Source organism: Parasteatoda tepidariorum, chromosome 9 (assembly GCF_982258835.1).
Source record: "Parasteatoda tepidariorum strain Cologne lab strain chromosome 9, Ptep-v5.0, whole genome shotgun sequence".
NCBI lineage: Eukaryota > Metazoa > Arthropoda > Arachnida > Araneae > Theridiidae > Parasteatoda > Parasteatoda tepidariorum.
The window spans coordinates 70611922-70627521 of record NC_141763.1 but is presented as its reverse complement, the minus strand read 5'-3'; the positions used below and the strand labels follow the sequence as shown (position 1 = coordinate 70627521).

Here is a 15600-nt window from a genome sequence, read left to right as displayed (position 1 = left end):
AACAGTGGCAAGAACATGTTGAGGGCGCTCGGAAAGACTTTTTATCAAGGACGTTTACTATGATCCCAAGAGTATTGGAGAAGACTTGCTGGACATGTGCTAAATTTGGAAGTATAGATTCAGGAAAAATGCAACCCTAAACATTTAAATGTGGAAGAACAGGTGAAAGCTCAGTATCAACATTATAAATTGATTGACGATCGCATCATTTTCTTTTTTGGAAGGAGTGTGCGTATCTCGCTACGGTTACTTGGGGGCAGTTTAAACTTGAACTACCTTTGAAGACTCTGAAGAATTTTCAACTTTCTACAAACTATTCAATTTTTGAGAAACTTGATGAAAATGTAGAGTGCGATTATCAAGTGGAACCAGTGGTGGACGAAGAGAATCGATACAATGAGGTTGTAGAAGAAATGAGACACGTCATCATCCATCCTAGGACGGGTCATCCTCGCACCCAGTGTCCCGTCACCGGAAAACACTGGAAAGAATGTGCCATGCCCGAAGAAGATGAAAAGAAAAATTCTTTTGTCAAAATCTTTTCGGCTTATTGCCACAAGTTTAAGAGTTACCCATCTTCTCCAGTAGATCTATGGCTATTTCACGAATCGATCTATAAAATGACTGTTTATAATGAAAAAATTCACCATCTTATTTTTTCTGCTGTTTTTGTTATGCACCAAAGTATCGTGAATACAATGAGATGCGAAGAGTATTTAAGAATGAGAGAAAGACATCGCCATTTGGAAAAGAGATTAATGACTGAGTTTGAAGGATTTGATTTATAAATGAAAGTCAATTGCATAAAAAATTTTATCTTTGAATTTAATGCTCTGAGACTGCACTTGAATAACACTTTTGTTTAGAAGCATTCGATACATCGCCGATAATGTCCAAACTTACCTTACTCTCAATTGTTACATCAACCCCAACGTTTACACGAAAATGAGTTTGGCATGTGGTCAATGTGAGTCACCACGCTTTTCCCAACAGTGGCAAGAACATGTTGAGGGTGCTCGATAAGACTTTTTATCAAGGACGTTTACTATGATCCCAAGAGTATTGGTGAAGACTCTCTGGACATGTGGCAAATTTGGAAGTATAGATACAGGAAAAATGCAACCCTAAACATTTAAATGTGGAAGAACAGGTGAAGGCTCAGTATCAACATTATAAATTGATTGACGATCACATCATTTTTTTTTTTGGAAGGAGCGTGCGTATCTCGCTACGGTTACTTGGGGGCAGTTTAAACTTGAACTACCTTTGAAGACTCTGAAGAATTTTCAACTTTCTACAAACTATTCAATCTTTGAGAAACTTGATGAAAATGTAGAGTGCGATTATCAAGTGGAACCAGTGGTGGACGAAGAGAATCGATACAATGAGGTTGTAGAAGAAATGAGACGCGGATCATCCTGTCACCCAGTGTCCCGTCACCGGAAAACACAGGAAAGAATGCGCCATGCCCGAAGAAGATGAAAGGAAAAATTATTTTGTCAAAATCTTTTCGGCTTATTGTCACAAGTTTACGAGTTACCCATCTTCTCCAGTAGATCTATGGCTATTTCACGAATCGATCTATAAAATGACTGTTTATAATAAAAAATTCACCATCTTATTTTTTCTGCTGTTTTTGTTATGCACCAAAGCATCGTTAATACAATGAGATGCGAAGAGTATTTAAGAATGAGAGAAAAACATCGCCAGTTGGAAAAGAGATTAATGACTGAGTTTGAAGGATTTGATTTATAAATGAAAGTCAATTGTATAAAAATTTTTATCTTTGAATGTCAAGCTTTGAGACTACACTTGAATAACACTTTTGTTTAGAAGCATTCGATGCATCGCCGATAATGTCAAAACTTACCTTACTGTCAATTGTTACATCAACCCCAACGTTTACACGAAAATGAGTTTGGCATGTGCTCAATGTGAGTCACCACGCTTTTCCGAACAGTGGCAAGAACATGTTGAGGGTGCTCGATAAGACTTTTTATATAGGACGTTTACTATGATCCCAAGAGTATTGGAGAAGACTCATGTGGCAAATTTGGAAGTATAGATACAGGAAAAATGCAACCCTAAACATTTAAATGTGGAAGAACAGGTGAAGGCTCAGTATCAACATTATAAATTGATTGACGATCACATCATTTTTTTTTAAAGGAGCGTGCGTATCTCGCTACGGTTACTTGGGGGCAGTTTAAACTTGAACTAGCTTTGAAGACTCTGAAGAATTTTCAACTTTCTACAAACTATTCAATCTTTGAGAAACTTGATGAAAATGTAGAGTGCGATTATCAAGTGGAACCAGTGGTGGACGAAGAGATTGATTGAATGTAGAGGTTTTATGGCACAAGATCCAAAGGAGGATATGCTGCGCCAAACAATTTGTTGAGTCAGATCTAATGGTAAATTACACACAATTATTTCATTGTCATAAATTAAATGAGACTAATAAAATTGTTTCATCAAAATCGATAAATAGCGTAATTTTATAAAATACACATTTAAAGTAAAACGGTTCATGAATAAGAAATAAGAGTGAATAAAATCAGATAAAACAGTTATATACAATTTAAAATGCCAATAACTCGCAGAAATGCGAAAATGTTAGGATGATGAATTTCACCTAACAAATCCTTCATACATAAAATAGTGCTGTTAAAAAGGGTAAGACGATGTCGGTTAAAACAAGGACAAATGGTTAAAATGTGATGAACCGTAAGTAAAACATTACAAGAGTCGCATTTGGGAGGAGATTCTCCAAACAACAGATGAATATGCGTAAGTCGAGTGTGGCCGATTCTGAGACGATTTAGCTTTACATCTGCATTACGTAGACGCAATACAGGTAATGGATCTATATATGGTTTGATGTTATAGAGTTTATTTTGAGTTTGAAGGTCCCAATGCTGTTGCCAAAGGGGCGAGATGAGCTGCCGAACATGAAGTTTAATGTCTGAGAATGGTACAGATATTGTTAATTCAGTAGTTGCAGATCGTGCTGCAGAATCAGCCAACTCATTCCCTGGTATACCGACGTGACTTGGTATCCAGCAAAATGAAATATCAAATCCCTTCTTGTGAAGAGCGATTAATAAATGATTAATGAAGCATAAGATTGGATGAGTATCGCTGCGAAAATTTTCTAACTGGCTCAAAACGCTCTTACTATCGGAGTATATCAAATACTTTCGTTCGGAGCGTGAAGAAATCAGCCGCAATGCCAAAAGGATGGCAACAGATTCAGCAGTGAAGACGGAACAAATATCTGGGATCTTGTAGCTATGAGTATCATCAGCGATGATGACACCACAGCCTACGTACCCCGCCGATTTTGATCCGTCAGTATATACAGGCACATACTCAAAATATTGATGACGATGAGAATTGAATATTTGTTGATAAATGACGGATGCAACATTAGATTTACTGTACAACATAAATGGGGAATAAAATTGATATGGTGCGATGATCCAGGGTGGTATGAGAAGGTGATCTACTGATTGTGTTGTTATGTCACAAATGTCAAATGTTCGTATGATTGAGCGCACGCGAGCATGAAATGGACGGACGTGTGAAGGTCTAGCGTCATACAATCGTTCCAAGCTTAATGGAAAGACATCTTGTTTTAGAGGATGAGATTTGTAGGACTTCACACGATAGTAATATGCCAATGACAACTGCATGCGACGTAAATCGAGAGGTGATTGGTGACAAATAACATATAAACTCTCAACTGGTGAAGTGCGGAATGCACCACTACATATACGTAAAGCCGTATGATGTACTGTATCTAAACGCCTTAAGTTGGAAGCAGTAGCAGTACCATAGACTGCACAAGCGTAATCTATACGTGATAGTATTAACGCTTTGTACAGTCTGAGTAGGGCGATACGATCCGCACCCCAAAAGGTATTCGACAAAACGCGTAATATATTCAAAGTCTTCTCACACCGTTTTCTTAGATGTAAAATATGAGGCTTAAAAGTGAGTTTGTGATCAAATATAACACCTAAAAACTTTAATTCGGATACAACGGGTATAGTAATGTTGTTAATAGATATAACAGGATCAAAATGTATTCTGCGTAATTTACAAAAGTGAATGCAAGAGCTTTTAGCGGGTGAAAGGGCATGACCATTTTGCTCACACCATTCCACAATTTTATTTACAGTCAACTGCAGTTGACGCTCAATGACGCGCATGTCAGATCCTGTACATGACACGTTCAGATCGTCAACATATAGTGAACCAAATACGGAAGGAGGCAGCACGTTCAAGATTTGTGATACATGAATAATGAAGAGTATGACACTTAAAACACTGCCTTGAGGGACGCCTTCAGTCTGACTGAAGAGATCAGAAAATGTAGTTCCCAGCTTTACTCGAAAATACCGCTTCGACAGAAAGTTCTTGAGAAAGATGGGTAGATTTCCACGAAGTCCCATGTCGTAGAGTGTCTTCAAAATTCCGTACCGCCATGTCCGATCGTAAGCCTTCTCAATATCAAAGAAGATAGAGACGAAATGGTTACGTCGAACAAAGGCGTTACGAATTCTTGACTCAAGAGCAACGATGTTATCAATCGTGGATCTTCCCTTACGAAAACCGCTCTGGAAGTCAGGTATGAGATGATTTTTTTCGAGGTAGTATACCAGGCGAGAGTTGACCATCCGCTCAAACGTTTTCCCAAGACAGCTGGTTAAAGCTATAGGGCGATAGTTAATAGGATCCTTAGGGTCTTTACCTGGTTTTAATATGGGTATCACACTTGCTTCACGCCAACGTGACAGGTACGTTTGTTCCGTCCATATTCTATTGAATAGAACGAGAACATTTGACAACGACGTCCGATCTAAGTGGCGGAGCATGTGATAGGTGATACCATCAGGACCAGGGCTTGTATTATGAGACTGATAAAGTGCTCTCTGTAATTCTACAAAATTAAAATTACTGTTATAGTGGAAGAGGCGGCGCGTATTAAAGTTGATGTTATTTCGTTCGGCGATCTGCTTATGGTATTGAAATGCTCTACTGTAACTCTCTAGACTAGAGACAGCAGCAAATGTGTCACCAAGCATATTACAGACGTCGACAGGAGCTGAGTAAATGGTACCGTTTCGTTTGAATACCGGAAGGTGGAATTCACGGTATATGCCGTTAGCCCTTTTGACTCTCGACCAAACTTGTCTGGGAGAAGTAGTAGATGTTATAGAAGAGACGTAACGGCACCAAGAATCTCTCTGACTATTGCGCCTGACCTTTCGTGCTATTGCTTTAGCCCGTTTAAAGGCTAAAAGGTTAACAGTATTAGGATAACGGCGGAAGAAGTTCCACAAGCGTCTCTGCTTCTTGTAAGCAGCAGCACATTCCTCATTCCACCACGGCTTGCGATAGCGAGGAAGCGAACTTGACGACTTGGGTATACTATCTTCTGCCGCTTGGAGAATTACAGACGTAACCCGATCAACTGCTGTATTTATAGTATCATGTGTGACTATATCATCCGTGATCTGAGCAAGCTGGGCAAATTGTGGCCAATTAGCGCGATGAAATATGAAAGTTGATGGTCTTTGGCTCATGGGAACAGATGCAGAATATGAAATTAAGAGAGGGAAATGATCGCTGTTATGAAGATCATTGCTTACTGAAAAGTTCAAAAAAGGTAAGAGATTTGGTGAACATAATGCTAAATCAATGGCGTGAAAGGTTCGAGTAGGTGAATGAAAGTATGTTTCTTCGTCCTTATTAAGCAAACAGAGATTATGGTCATGGATGAGTTGTTCAATTTTATGCCCTCGGTCATTAGAGGCGGAACTACCCCACAATTCACTGTGACCATTAAAATCTCCGAGCAAAATAAAAGGTGAAGGTAACTGGACTATCAGAGAGTTTAAATCTGTATGAGCGACAGGTGCATGAGGTGGTAAGTAGACAGAGCATACTGTAAGTAGAATATTGAGTTGAATTTGAACAGCGCAAGCCTGTAATGAAGTCGTTAATGAAAGGTGAGTAGATGGTAATGTATTAAAGGTTAAAATTGAAACACCTCCATGAGGTTGATTTCCATTATTAAAGTCGTGTCGATGGCAAGAATAGTTGCGTAGTTTAAAAGCAGTAGATGACGTTAAGTGAGTCTCCTGCAAGGCAATACAAGCAGGTTGAAATTGGGAAACAATGTCTTTAACATCTGACAGTTTGTTTCTCAAACCGCGACAATTCCATGAAATGAAGCATATTGACATTATGAGATATAAAGGGATGATTCAAAAGTAACGTCATTATTAAAAGGTTAGTCGAGTAGACATTCGTCGTCAGAAGGATGCAAAGACAACTCCACTTCAACGTCCATCTTCTGCAAATCAGCAGAAGTGGGTTGATTAAAAGGTTGAATGTACTTTGCATCTTTTTTCTTTCGAGAATATCCAGGCTTAAGACTTGGGGGTAGTTTTTTTGAAGGGATTTGTTTTGGACAAGGTCGATTTTTTTCAGAATTATCTAGTTTAGATGTTTTGCTAGGTGGAGGTGAAGTGGTTCTATTAGAGGTTGAAGGTGCGGTAAAGTTAAATTGAGGTCTTGGCGTTGGGAGCTTAATTTGTTTATTTGTGCTACATTTTTGTGTTACGGAATCAGTTTGCGTACTGACAGAACAATAAGAAGTCTTAACAGCCGTGGAATACGACACGCCTGGACGAGGTGTACGGGCGGTGACGATTCGGCGAGCTTCATTGAACGTCAGGTTTTGCAAGACTTTAACGGTTTGTATTTCTTTCTCTAGGGACCATTTTGGACAACTCCTGGAGTATGCAACATGATCACCCTTGCAATTAATGCAAAGGGATGGCAACTCACAGGATGTGTCGCAATGGTCAGTACCAGAGCAGCGAGCACATACAGGTTGACCACGGCAGGATTGTTTTGAATGTCCAAACCTTTGACACTGAAAGCATCGTAAAGGGTTTGGAACATAAGGTCGCACTGGGCAGTTATGCCAAGCCATTTTAATTGAAGATGGAATTTGTGGTTTACTGAAAGTAAGGATTAGATGTTTCGTAGGGATGAGTTTACCATCTCTACGAATCTTGATCCTTCTGACAGCTGTTACGTTTTGCTCTTGTAGTTCTTCCAGAATCATTTCTTCGGTATCATTCAAAAATTCGGATTCCGAAATTACACCTCGAGAGGAATTGAGAGTATTGTGGGGCGTAACTGTTACATCGAAAGAGCACATGACATTACATTTGGATAAGGTGTCGGCTTGTTTTGAAGAGGAGACCTGTATTAAGAGGTCACCTGATCGTATCTTTTTAACGGAAGTTACTTCTCCCAGTACGGAGAGAAGAGCTTTATGTATTAAAAAGGGGGACACTTTGCTAAAGGACGTATCTGGTATAGTAGGATTATTCAATTTTATCAGAAAATACTGAGCGTAATCATTCGGTGTAGAAGTTGTTCCGCTGTTTTTACTATGGTGTGCAGAACATAACACCTTGCTATTTTCAGCCATAGAAAATTTCAAACATTTCCACTATTAGCGACACCACCCACCACGGAGTCCAACTAAGGGGATGTAAATATCAAACTGGTGTTGCCACCAATCCGCTATTTAACAACGGTGTTAACTAACAGTTATACGTCCGCGAGTCACTCCTGAAGCAGCCTCCACCCTTAACGAGGTGCCCAGTAAATGACCCCGGACTTGACCCTAGCCAACAGATGATATTCGTGGCTAGCCGATTGGTGCACACAGGCCAATATGCACCTCCCGTTTACCTGAAGCAAGGGCCGAAGCAGTGTATTGGGGTACCAAGATGCCCCTCAACTGCCAGGATCCCCTTTTCCAGGGACACGGGTCTCCACGCACGGCAAACACGCGGGTGGTCTCTTCCCATCTATGTCCAACACAACAGAGCGGTAATCAAACACAGATGACAAGCCCTTACCAGTAAATTTGGCAACCACGACAAGGGGGAAGAGAAAGGAGAAAGTAGGAGTAAAGGGAGAGGAAAACGAAGGGAGGACAGATCACTAGGGTACCCCGGGTCGTGACTCCCTGTATTTACCTGAAGAAGGTAAACCCCCTCAGGGGTGTGGACGAAGAGAATCGATACAATGAGGTTGTAGAAGAAATGAGACACGGATCATCCTGTCACCCAGTGTCCCGTCACCGGAAAACACAGGAAAGAATGCGCCGTGCCCGAAGAAGATGAAAGGAAAAATTCTTTTGTCGAAATCTTTTCGGCTTATTGCCACAAGTTTAAGAGTTACCCATCTTCTCCAGTAGATCTATGGCTATTTCACGAATCGATCTATAAAATAACTGTTTATAATGAAAAAATTCACCTTCTTATTTTTTCTGCTGTTTTTGTTATGCACCAAAGCATCGTGAATACAATGAGATGCGAAGAGTATTTAAGAATGAGAGAAAAACATCGCCATTTGGAAAAGAGATTGATGACTGAGTTAGAAGGATTTGATTTATAAATGAAAGTCAATTGTATAAAAAATTTTATCTTTGAATGTCAAACTTTGAGACTACACTTGAATAACACTTTTGTTTAGAAGCATTCGATGCATCGCCGATAATGTCAAAACTTACCTTACTCTCAATTGTTACATCAACCCCAACGTTTACACGAAAATGAGTTTGGCAAGTGGTCAATGTGAGTCACCACGCTTTTCCCAACAGTGGCAAGAACATGTTGAGGGTGCTCGATAAGACTTTTTATCAAGGACGTTTACTATGATCCCAAGAGTATTGGAAAAGACTCTCTGGACATGTGGCAAATTTGGAAGTATAGATACAGGAAAAATGCAACCCTAAACATTTAAATGTGGAAGAACAGGTGAAGGCTCAGTATCAACATTATAAATTGATTGACGATCGCATCATTTTTTTTTGGAAGGAGCGTGCGTATCTCACTACGGTTACTTGGGGCAGTTTAAACTTGAACTAGTTTTGAAGACTCTGAAGAATTTTTCACTTTCTACAAACTATTCAATCTTTGAGAAACTTGATGAAAATGTAGAGTGCGATTATCAAGAGGAACCAGTGGTGGCCGAAGAGAATCGATACAATGAGGTTGTAGAAGAAATGAGATACGTCATCATCCATCCTAAGACGGGTCATCCTCGCACCCAGTGTCCCGTCACCGGAAAACACTGGAAAGAATGCGCCATGCCCAAAGAAGATGAAAAGAAAAATTCTTTTGTCGAAATCTTTTCGGCTTATTGCCACAAGTTTAAGAGTTACCCATCTTCTCCAGTAGATCTATGGCTATTTTACGAATTGATCTATAAAATGACTGTTTATAATGAAAAAATTCACCTTCTTATTTTTTCTGCTGTTTTTGATATGCACCAAAGCATCGTGAATACAATGAGATGCGAAGAGTATTTAAGAATGAGAGAAAAACATCGTCATTTGGAAAAGAGATTAATGACTGAGTTTGAAGGATTTGATTTATAAATGAAAGTCAATTGTATAAAAAATTTTATCTTTGAATGTCAAACTTTGAGACTACACTTGAATAACACTTTTGTTTAGAAGCATTCGATGCATCGCCGATAATGTCAAAACTTACCTTACTGTCAATTGTTACATCAACCCCAACGTTTACACGAAAATGAGTTTGGCATGTGGTCAATGTGAGTCACCACGCTTTTCCCAACAGTGGCAAGAACATGTTGAGGGTGCTCGATAAGACTTTTTATATAGGACGTTTACTATGATCCCAAGAGTATTGGAGAAGACTCATGTGGCAAATTTGGAAGTATAGATACAGGAAAAATGCAACCCTAAACATTTAAATGTGGAAGAACAGGTGAAGGCTCAGTATCAACATTATAAATTGATTGACGATCGCATCATTTTTTTTTGGAAGGAGCGTGCGTATCTCACTACGGTTACTTGGGGCAGTTTAAACTTGAACTAGTTTTGAAGACTCTGAAGAATTTTTCACTTTCTACAAACTATTCAATCTTTGAGAAACTTGATGAAAATGTAGAGTGCGATTACCAAGTGGAACCAGTGGTGGATGAAGAGAATCGATACAATGAGGTTGTAGAAGAAATGAGACGCGGATCATCCTGTCACCCAGTGTCCCGTCACCGGAAAACACAGGAAAGAATGCGCCATGCCCGAAGAAGATGAAAGGAAAAATTATTTTGTCAAAATCTTTTCGGCTTATTGTCACAAGTTTACGAGTTACCCATCTTCTCCAGTAGATCTATGGCTATTTCACGAATCGATCTATAAAACGACTGTTTATAATAAAAAATTCACCATCTTATTTTTTCTGCTGTTTTTGTTATGCACCAAAGCATCGTGAATACAATGAGATGCGAAGAGTATTTAAGAATGACAGAAAATCATCGCCATTTGGAAAAGAGATTAATGACTGAGTTTGAAGGATTTGATTTATAAATGAAAGTCAATTGTATAAAAAATTTTATCTTCGAATGTCATGCTTTGAGAATACACTTGAATAACACTTTTGTTTAGAAGCATTCGATGCATCGCCGATAATGTCAAAACTTACCTTACTCTCAATTGTTACATCAACCCCAACGTTTACACGAAAATGAGTTTGGCATGTGGTCAATGTGAGTCACCACGCTTTTCCCAACAGTGGCAAGAACATGTTGAGGGTGCTCAGAAAGACTTTTTATCAAGGACGTTTACTATGATCCCAAGAATATTGGAGAAGACTTGCTGGACATGTGGCAAATTTGGAAGTATAGATACAGGAAAAATGCAACCCTAAACATTTAAATGTGGAAGAACAGGTGAAGGCTCAGTATCAACATTATAAATTGATTGACGATCGCATCATTTGTTTTGGAAGGAGCCTGCGTATCTCGCTACGGTTACTTGGGGGCAGTTTACACTTGAACGAGTTTTGAAGACTCTGAAGAATTTTCAACTTTCTACAAACTATTCAATCTTTGAGAAACTTGATGAAAATGTAGAGTGCGATTATCAAGTGGAACCAGTGGTGGACGAAGAGAATCGATACAATGAGGTTGTAGTAGAAATGAGACACGTCATCATCCATCCTAGGACGGGTCATCCTCGCACCCAGTGTCCCGTCACCGGAAAACACTGGAAAGAATGTGCCATGCCCGAAGAAGATGAAAAGAAAAATTCTTTTGTCAAAATCTTTTCGGCTTATTGCCACAAGTTTAAGAGTTACCCATCTTCTCCAGTAGATCTATGGCTATTTCACGAATCGATCTATAAAATGACTGTTTATAATGAAAAAATTCACCATCTTATTTTTTCTGCTGTTTTTGTTATGCACCAAAGCATCGTGAATACAATGAGATGCGAAGAGTATTTAAGAATGAGAGAAAAACATCGCCATTTGGAAAAGAGATTAATGACTGAGTTAGAAGGATTTGATTTATAAATGAAAGTCAATTGTATAAAAAATTTTATCTTTGAATGTCATGCTTTGAGACTACACTTGAATAACACTTTTGCTTAGAAAGCATATTTGAATAAAAATTTTGTCTAACATGTTTTGTTTTTTTGTACAGCATTAAAATGATTTTCCACAGTTTGAAACCAATACTGTTCTTTTAATTGTTTTTGTATTAGTAAATATTCATTTTTTTGGATTCTAATGCCTAAAATTTTTACAAATGTACTCTTCCATTTTTAAGTCGAAATTGATTTCTATGCTATCAAATTGAGAATTAACAAAGTTTTCATCTATTGAATTATCAAATTTCATATTACATTTATCAATTAAATCATGAAAATTAATATTAAATTTATCAATGAAATCATCCAAATTGATATTAGATTTTAAAGAATTAGATTTAGAATCAGATTTTAAAGAATTAGATTTAGAATCAGATTTTAGGGAATTAGATTTAGAATCAGATTTTAGAGAATTAGATTTAGAATCAAATTTATATTATTTATTTCAAGGTTATCAAACAGTGAATCAAGGGATTCTGTCAAATTATCTGGATTTGAATTTTCCTTTGTATTTGAGTTTTGATTGGATTTTAAGAAATCACAAAATTCCATGATATTGTAGTTTATCAGTATAGTTCTTTACTTTGGCAAATGAACAAGATTAATAAAATTTAAAATGTTTTTTCTTTTCAAAATACATTTAGAGATGGTAATTTCTTTCGGCAATTTGGACAAGTGTTTCTTGTAAAAATCCGTTTCTGTAAACAAGTTTTATGGAAAATGTGTTTGCATCTCGTTTCATTTACAACATCATATGGTTCATAGCTAGACAAACAAATTGAACAATTTGTTTTCAAATTTTTAGCAAACATGTCTTTTATCACAGCTGAAGAATTATATTGCCATGTATTCAAATTTCAATTTTCAGACATTGTTCCAAAGTTTTCGAAGAAATCATACCAGTAACTTTCAATATAACTCTGATGCTCTTTCTGTATGTTATAATTCTTTGCACGACATATTCCTCGGAAATTAAAGCAGCTATATTTGTAATCATTAATTACACGTCTTAGAGAAAACATGTTTACAATAAAATCCAAGCAATTTATTCAATCATTACTTGTATAAATGTTAAAATCAGTATAAATATTAAAAATCTTTAAAAAGTGGGAGATAATAGTCCTGTTTTTTTTATTTATTTGGATTTAAAAACTTTAACTGACTCGAGGTTTCAGACTTGCAAGCAATCTTTTGAAAATTTCAAAAGGAAGCATAGAACTTTGACTTTTTAGACTCAATCTTGTAAGTCAAAAAAACTATAAATATTTCCAAGTCTCATATTCAGAAATTTCCAAAGTTCAACTATTTTTTTTTTAAATTCATAAACCAAAAAAATATTTTCAAGTTCTAGATTCAGAAATTTTGAAAGTTCAAATGTCTTGTTAAAAAAATATTTAAAATTTAATAACTCATATTCCACGTCCAAAGCAATCTTTTTGAAAATTTCAAAACTCAGAATTCTTAAAAACAAAGCAATATTTTGAAAGTTTCAGAAACATAGAACTTAAACTTTTTTTGACTCAATTTGTAAAATTTACAAGTACAAACTCAATCTTGCTACAATTTTAAAAGTTCAAAAACTAGTCAATATTTCAATGTCCTAGATTCAGAAAATTTCAAAAAAATGAGTCAAAGCTAACTTTGACTTAGATTTAGATTTTTTTTTTTTTTTTGTACAGACTTGACATTTCAGACTTAAAAGAAATATTTTGAAAATTTCAGAAATATAAAATTGTTTAGACTCAGTAATGTAAAATTCAAGTTTTTTGAAATTAAGTAATTGTTAAAATAATTTTTACAAAGAAGATTTGTAAAATTAAAAGTTGGGTATACCTAATTTTACGTTACTACTCAAATCTGAAAATGTGATCAAACCTTTTGATTCCATTTTGATTGATGCTCAGAGTTTATTGCATGTTGCTATTGAAATATCTTTGAAAGAAGAAGAATGTGATTTACTGGCAGATATTGCAAAGATTGTCATTTCCGAACTAGGGAAAATATTATCTATCCTCTTTAATACCAACCAATTTAAAGATGAAATAGAAATCATCATTTCTTCTGACGGAGAAGGCGTTCCCATGAAATGGCCCACTCAACAAAAAAGACGGGAAATTGAGTTCAAAGGTCGAAATGTGTATCGAATATCGCTGTTTGGTAAAAATTCAATCTCGCAAAACACCTACAATTGTCTTTTATTAACGCTACAAAATTTTCAATCATTTAGAAAGTATCACTTGCGTACTATAAATATTCCCAGATGTATTCGATTCATGCTGAGCGGTTGCAACCTAGAGGAAGGAGGTGAACACAAGTTATTTCATTTGGGTAAACACTGTAAAAATCCGGTCATCGTAAGCGAGGATAATGACATACTCATTTTGTCGTATTTGCATTACAAGCAGTTTGAAGCAATTCAGGTGAGACGTAAATCCAATACTATTTATAATATGAATGCTATAGCCAATTATCACCTGCGTTACAATCCAAATATTCTAGTCTTGGCCAGTCTGTTGTTCGGAAACGATTTTATACCTCCGGTGATATCCATCAGCGAAAACAATCTCAATTTCACTCATAACATTTTGACCCTCTGTGAAGACAATGATATGGTATCTGTCTTTCATAACGAATTGAGTAATTTTTTGGAAAAGAAAGTTCATTTCTTTCAAACGTGTATTTGGATGTTTGACTATTACCCGCAGAAGACGTTTCCGCAAAAATACATGGAAAATAAAATTTATAATAATTTTGATCGTAACACTATTGTTACAACATTGCTAGACCTAGAATACAGTCAATCGGCTTACGATACGGCGAAAGAAGAATATTGCAAAACGTTAACGAAACCCCCACGGGATTCTGTTAAAAACGCGTTTAATCGGGATCAGTTTTCAATTGTGAAACGATTTTTTTCTCATAATGAAAATGGTGGTCATGTTATTGAAATTAAATTTAAAAAAACTAAAGATTTAAAATTAAAAAATTAAAGATTTAAAATAAATATTTTATATTGAAATTAAATAAAAAAATAAAAAATTTTGTATTGAAACCAGTATTTTTTTCTTATAAATATTTGAGACGACGAAAAACGTCGTTTTTTCGAAATAATATGAAGAAATAAATCAAAGCTGCAATACAAGCGACTAAATAAAATTTTTTAAAAACAGGACATTGTAAAAAAATAAACGAATATGCCTTTTCATAGTGGAGTCTTATGTCCATACTTAACAGTTTTTTAATGGGTTCCGGTGCAATCATCGAATGACTGATTGAATCTAAGGTTTTATAGGTGACGTTTTCCAATCTATGGTATCGAGTAAGATCAGATCAAACTTTTCAGCATACGGAAATTTTTTATACAAGTCATCGACAAATTTCAAATGATTATACAACAATTGGGAAGTGAAAATGATGTTTTTCGGATACGTAAGAGCAATTTGATCGGTAATGAAATAATCTACGTATGGAACCCAAGAATCTTGAAATAAAATATTTTCCATTCTTTATTTTTCAATAATGATTTAAAAATTTTGACTTTATATTATTGAAAAAAAAATACATATTTTTAATAAAGTTTTGAAAAATATAGCATCATTCAACTGAAAAATTTAGCATGAAATTAAAAGTGTTTTTTGAAATTTCATTGATTAAAAGTTTGTCACTATTGTGATTTACCCAATTTGTTATGTTTAATCTTCACAAACTATTTCTACATCATCCATTTCATTATCATTTGTAATTAAACCAACTTCAGATGCCTTTACAAACTGATTTTTTTGTTTTCCGCATATTGAACAAATACCTTTTATCATTGTTTTATTGTTTTTTGTTATAGCTGGTTTCAGTTCCAACGTTTCAGTCTTGTTCTTACACTTTACACAATATCAACATCTCTTTATTTATTACCTATATAGTTAAAACACATAAAAAAATTAAATATTCTTTTTTATACTGTGTAGCAAAAATTTTAAACTCTCGCGATAAAAATAAGACCTAAGAAATTAAAATGTATATTTATCGAATGTATTTGAGATGTGTTCCGTCAGATTATTTTTATGCTGTGTTACAACATAATAATTTCAATGACACTATGAAAAAAG

The 15600-nt window shown here is 35.9% G+C and overlaps 1 protein-coding gene across 3 annotated transcripts in view; it reads left to right on the top strand.

Annotated features, from left to right (window-relative positions):
• The window catches only part of LOC147804241 (uncharacterized), a 52613-nt gene that overhangs the window by 20859 nt on the left and 16154 nt on the right, over positions 1-15600 (top strand). The window lies entirely within an intron of this gene.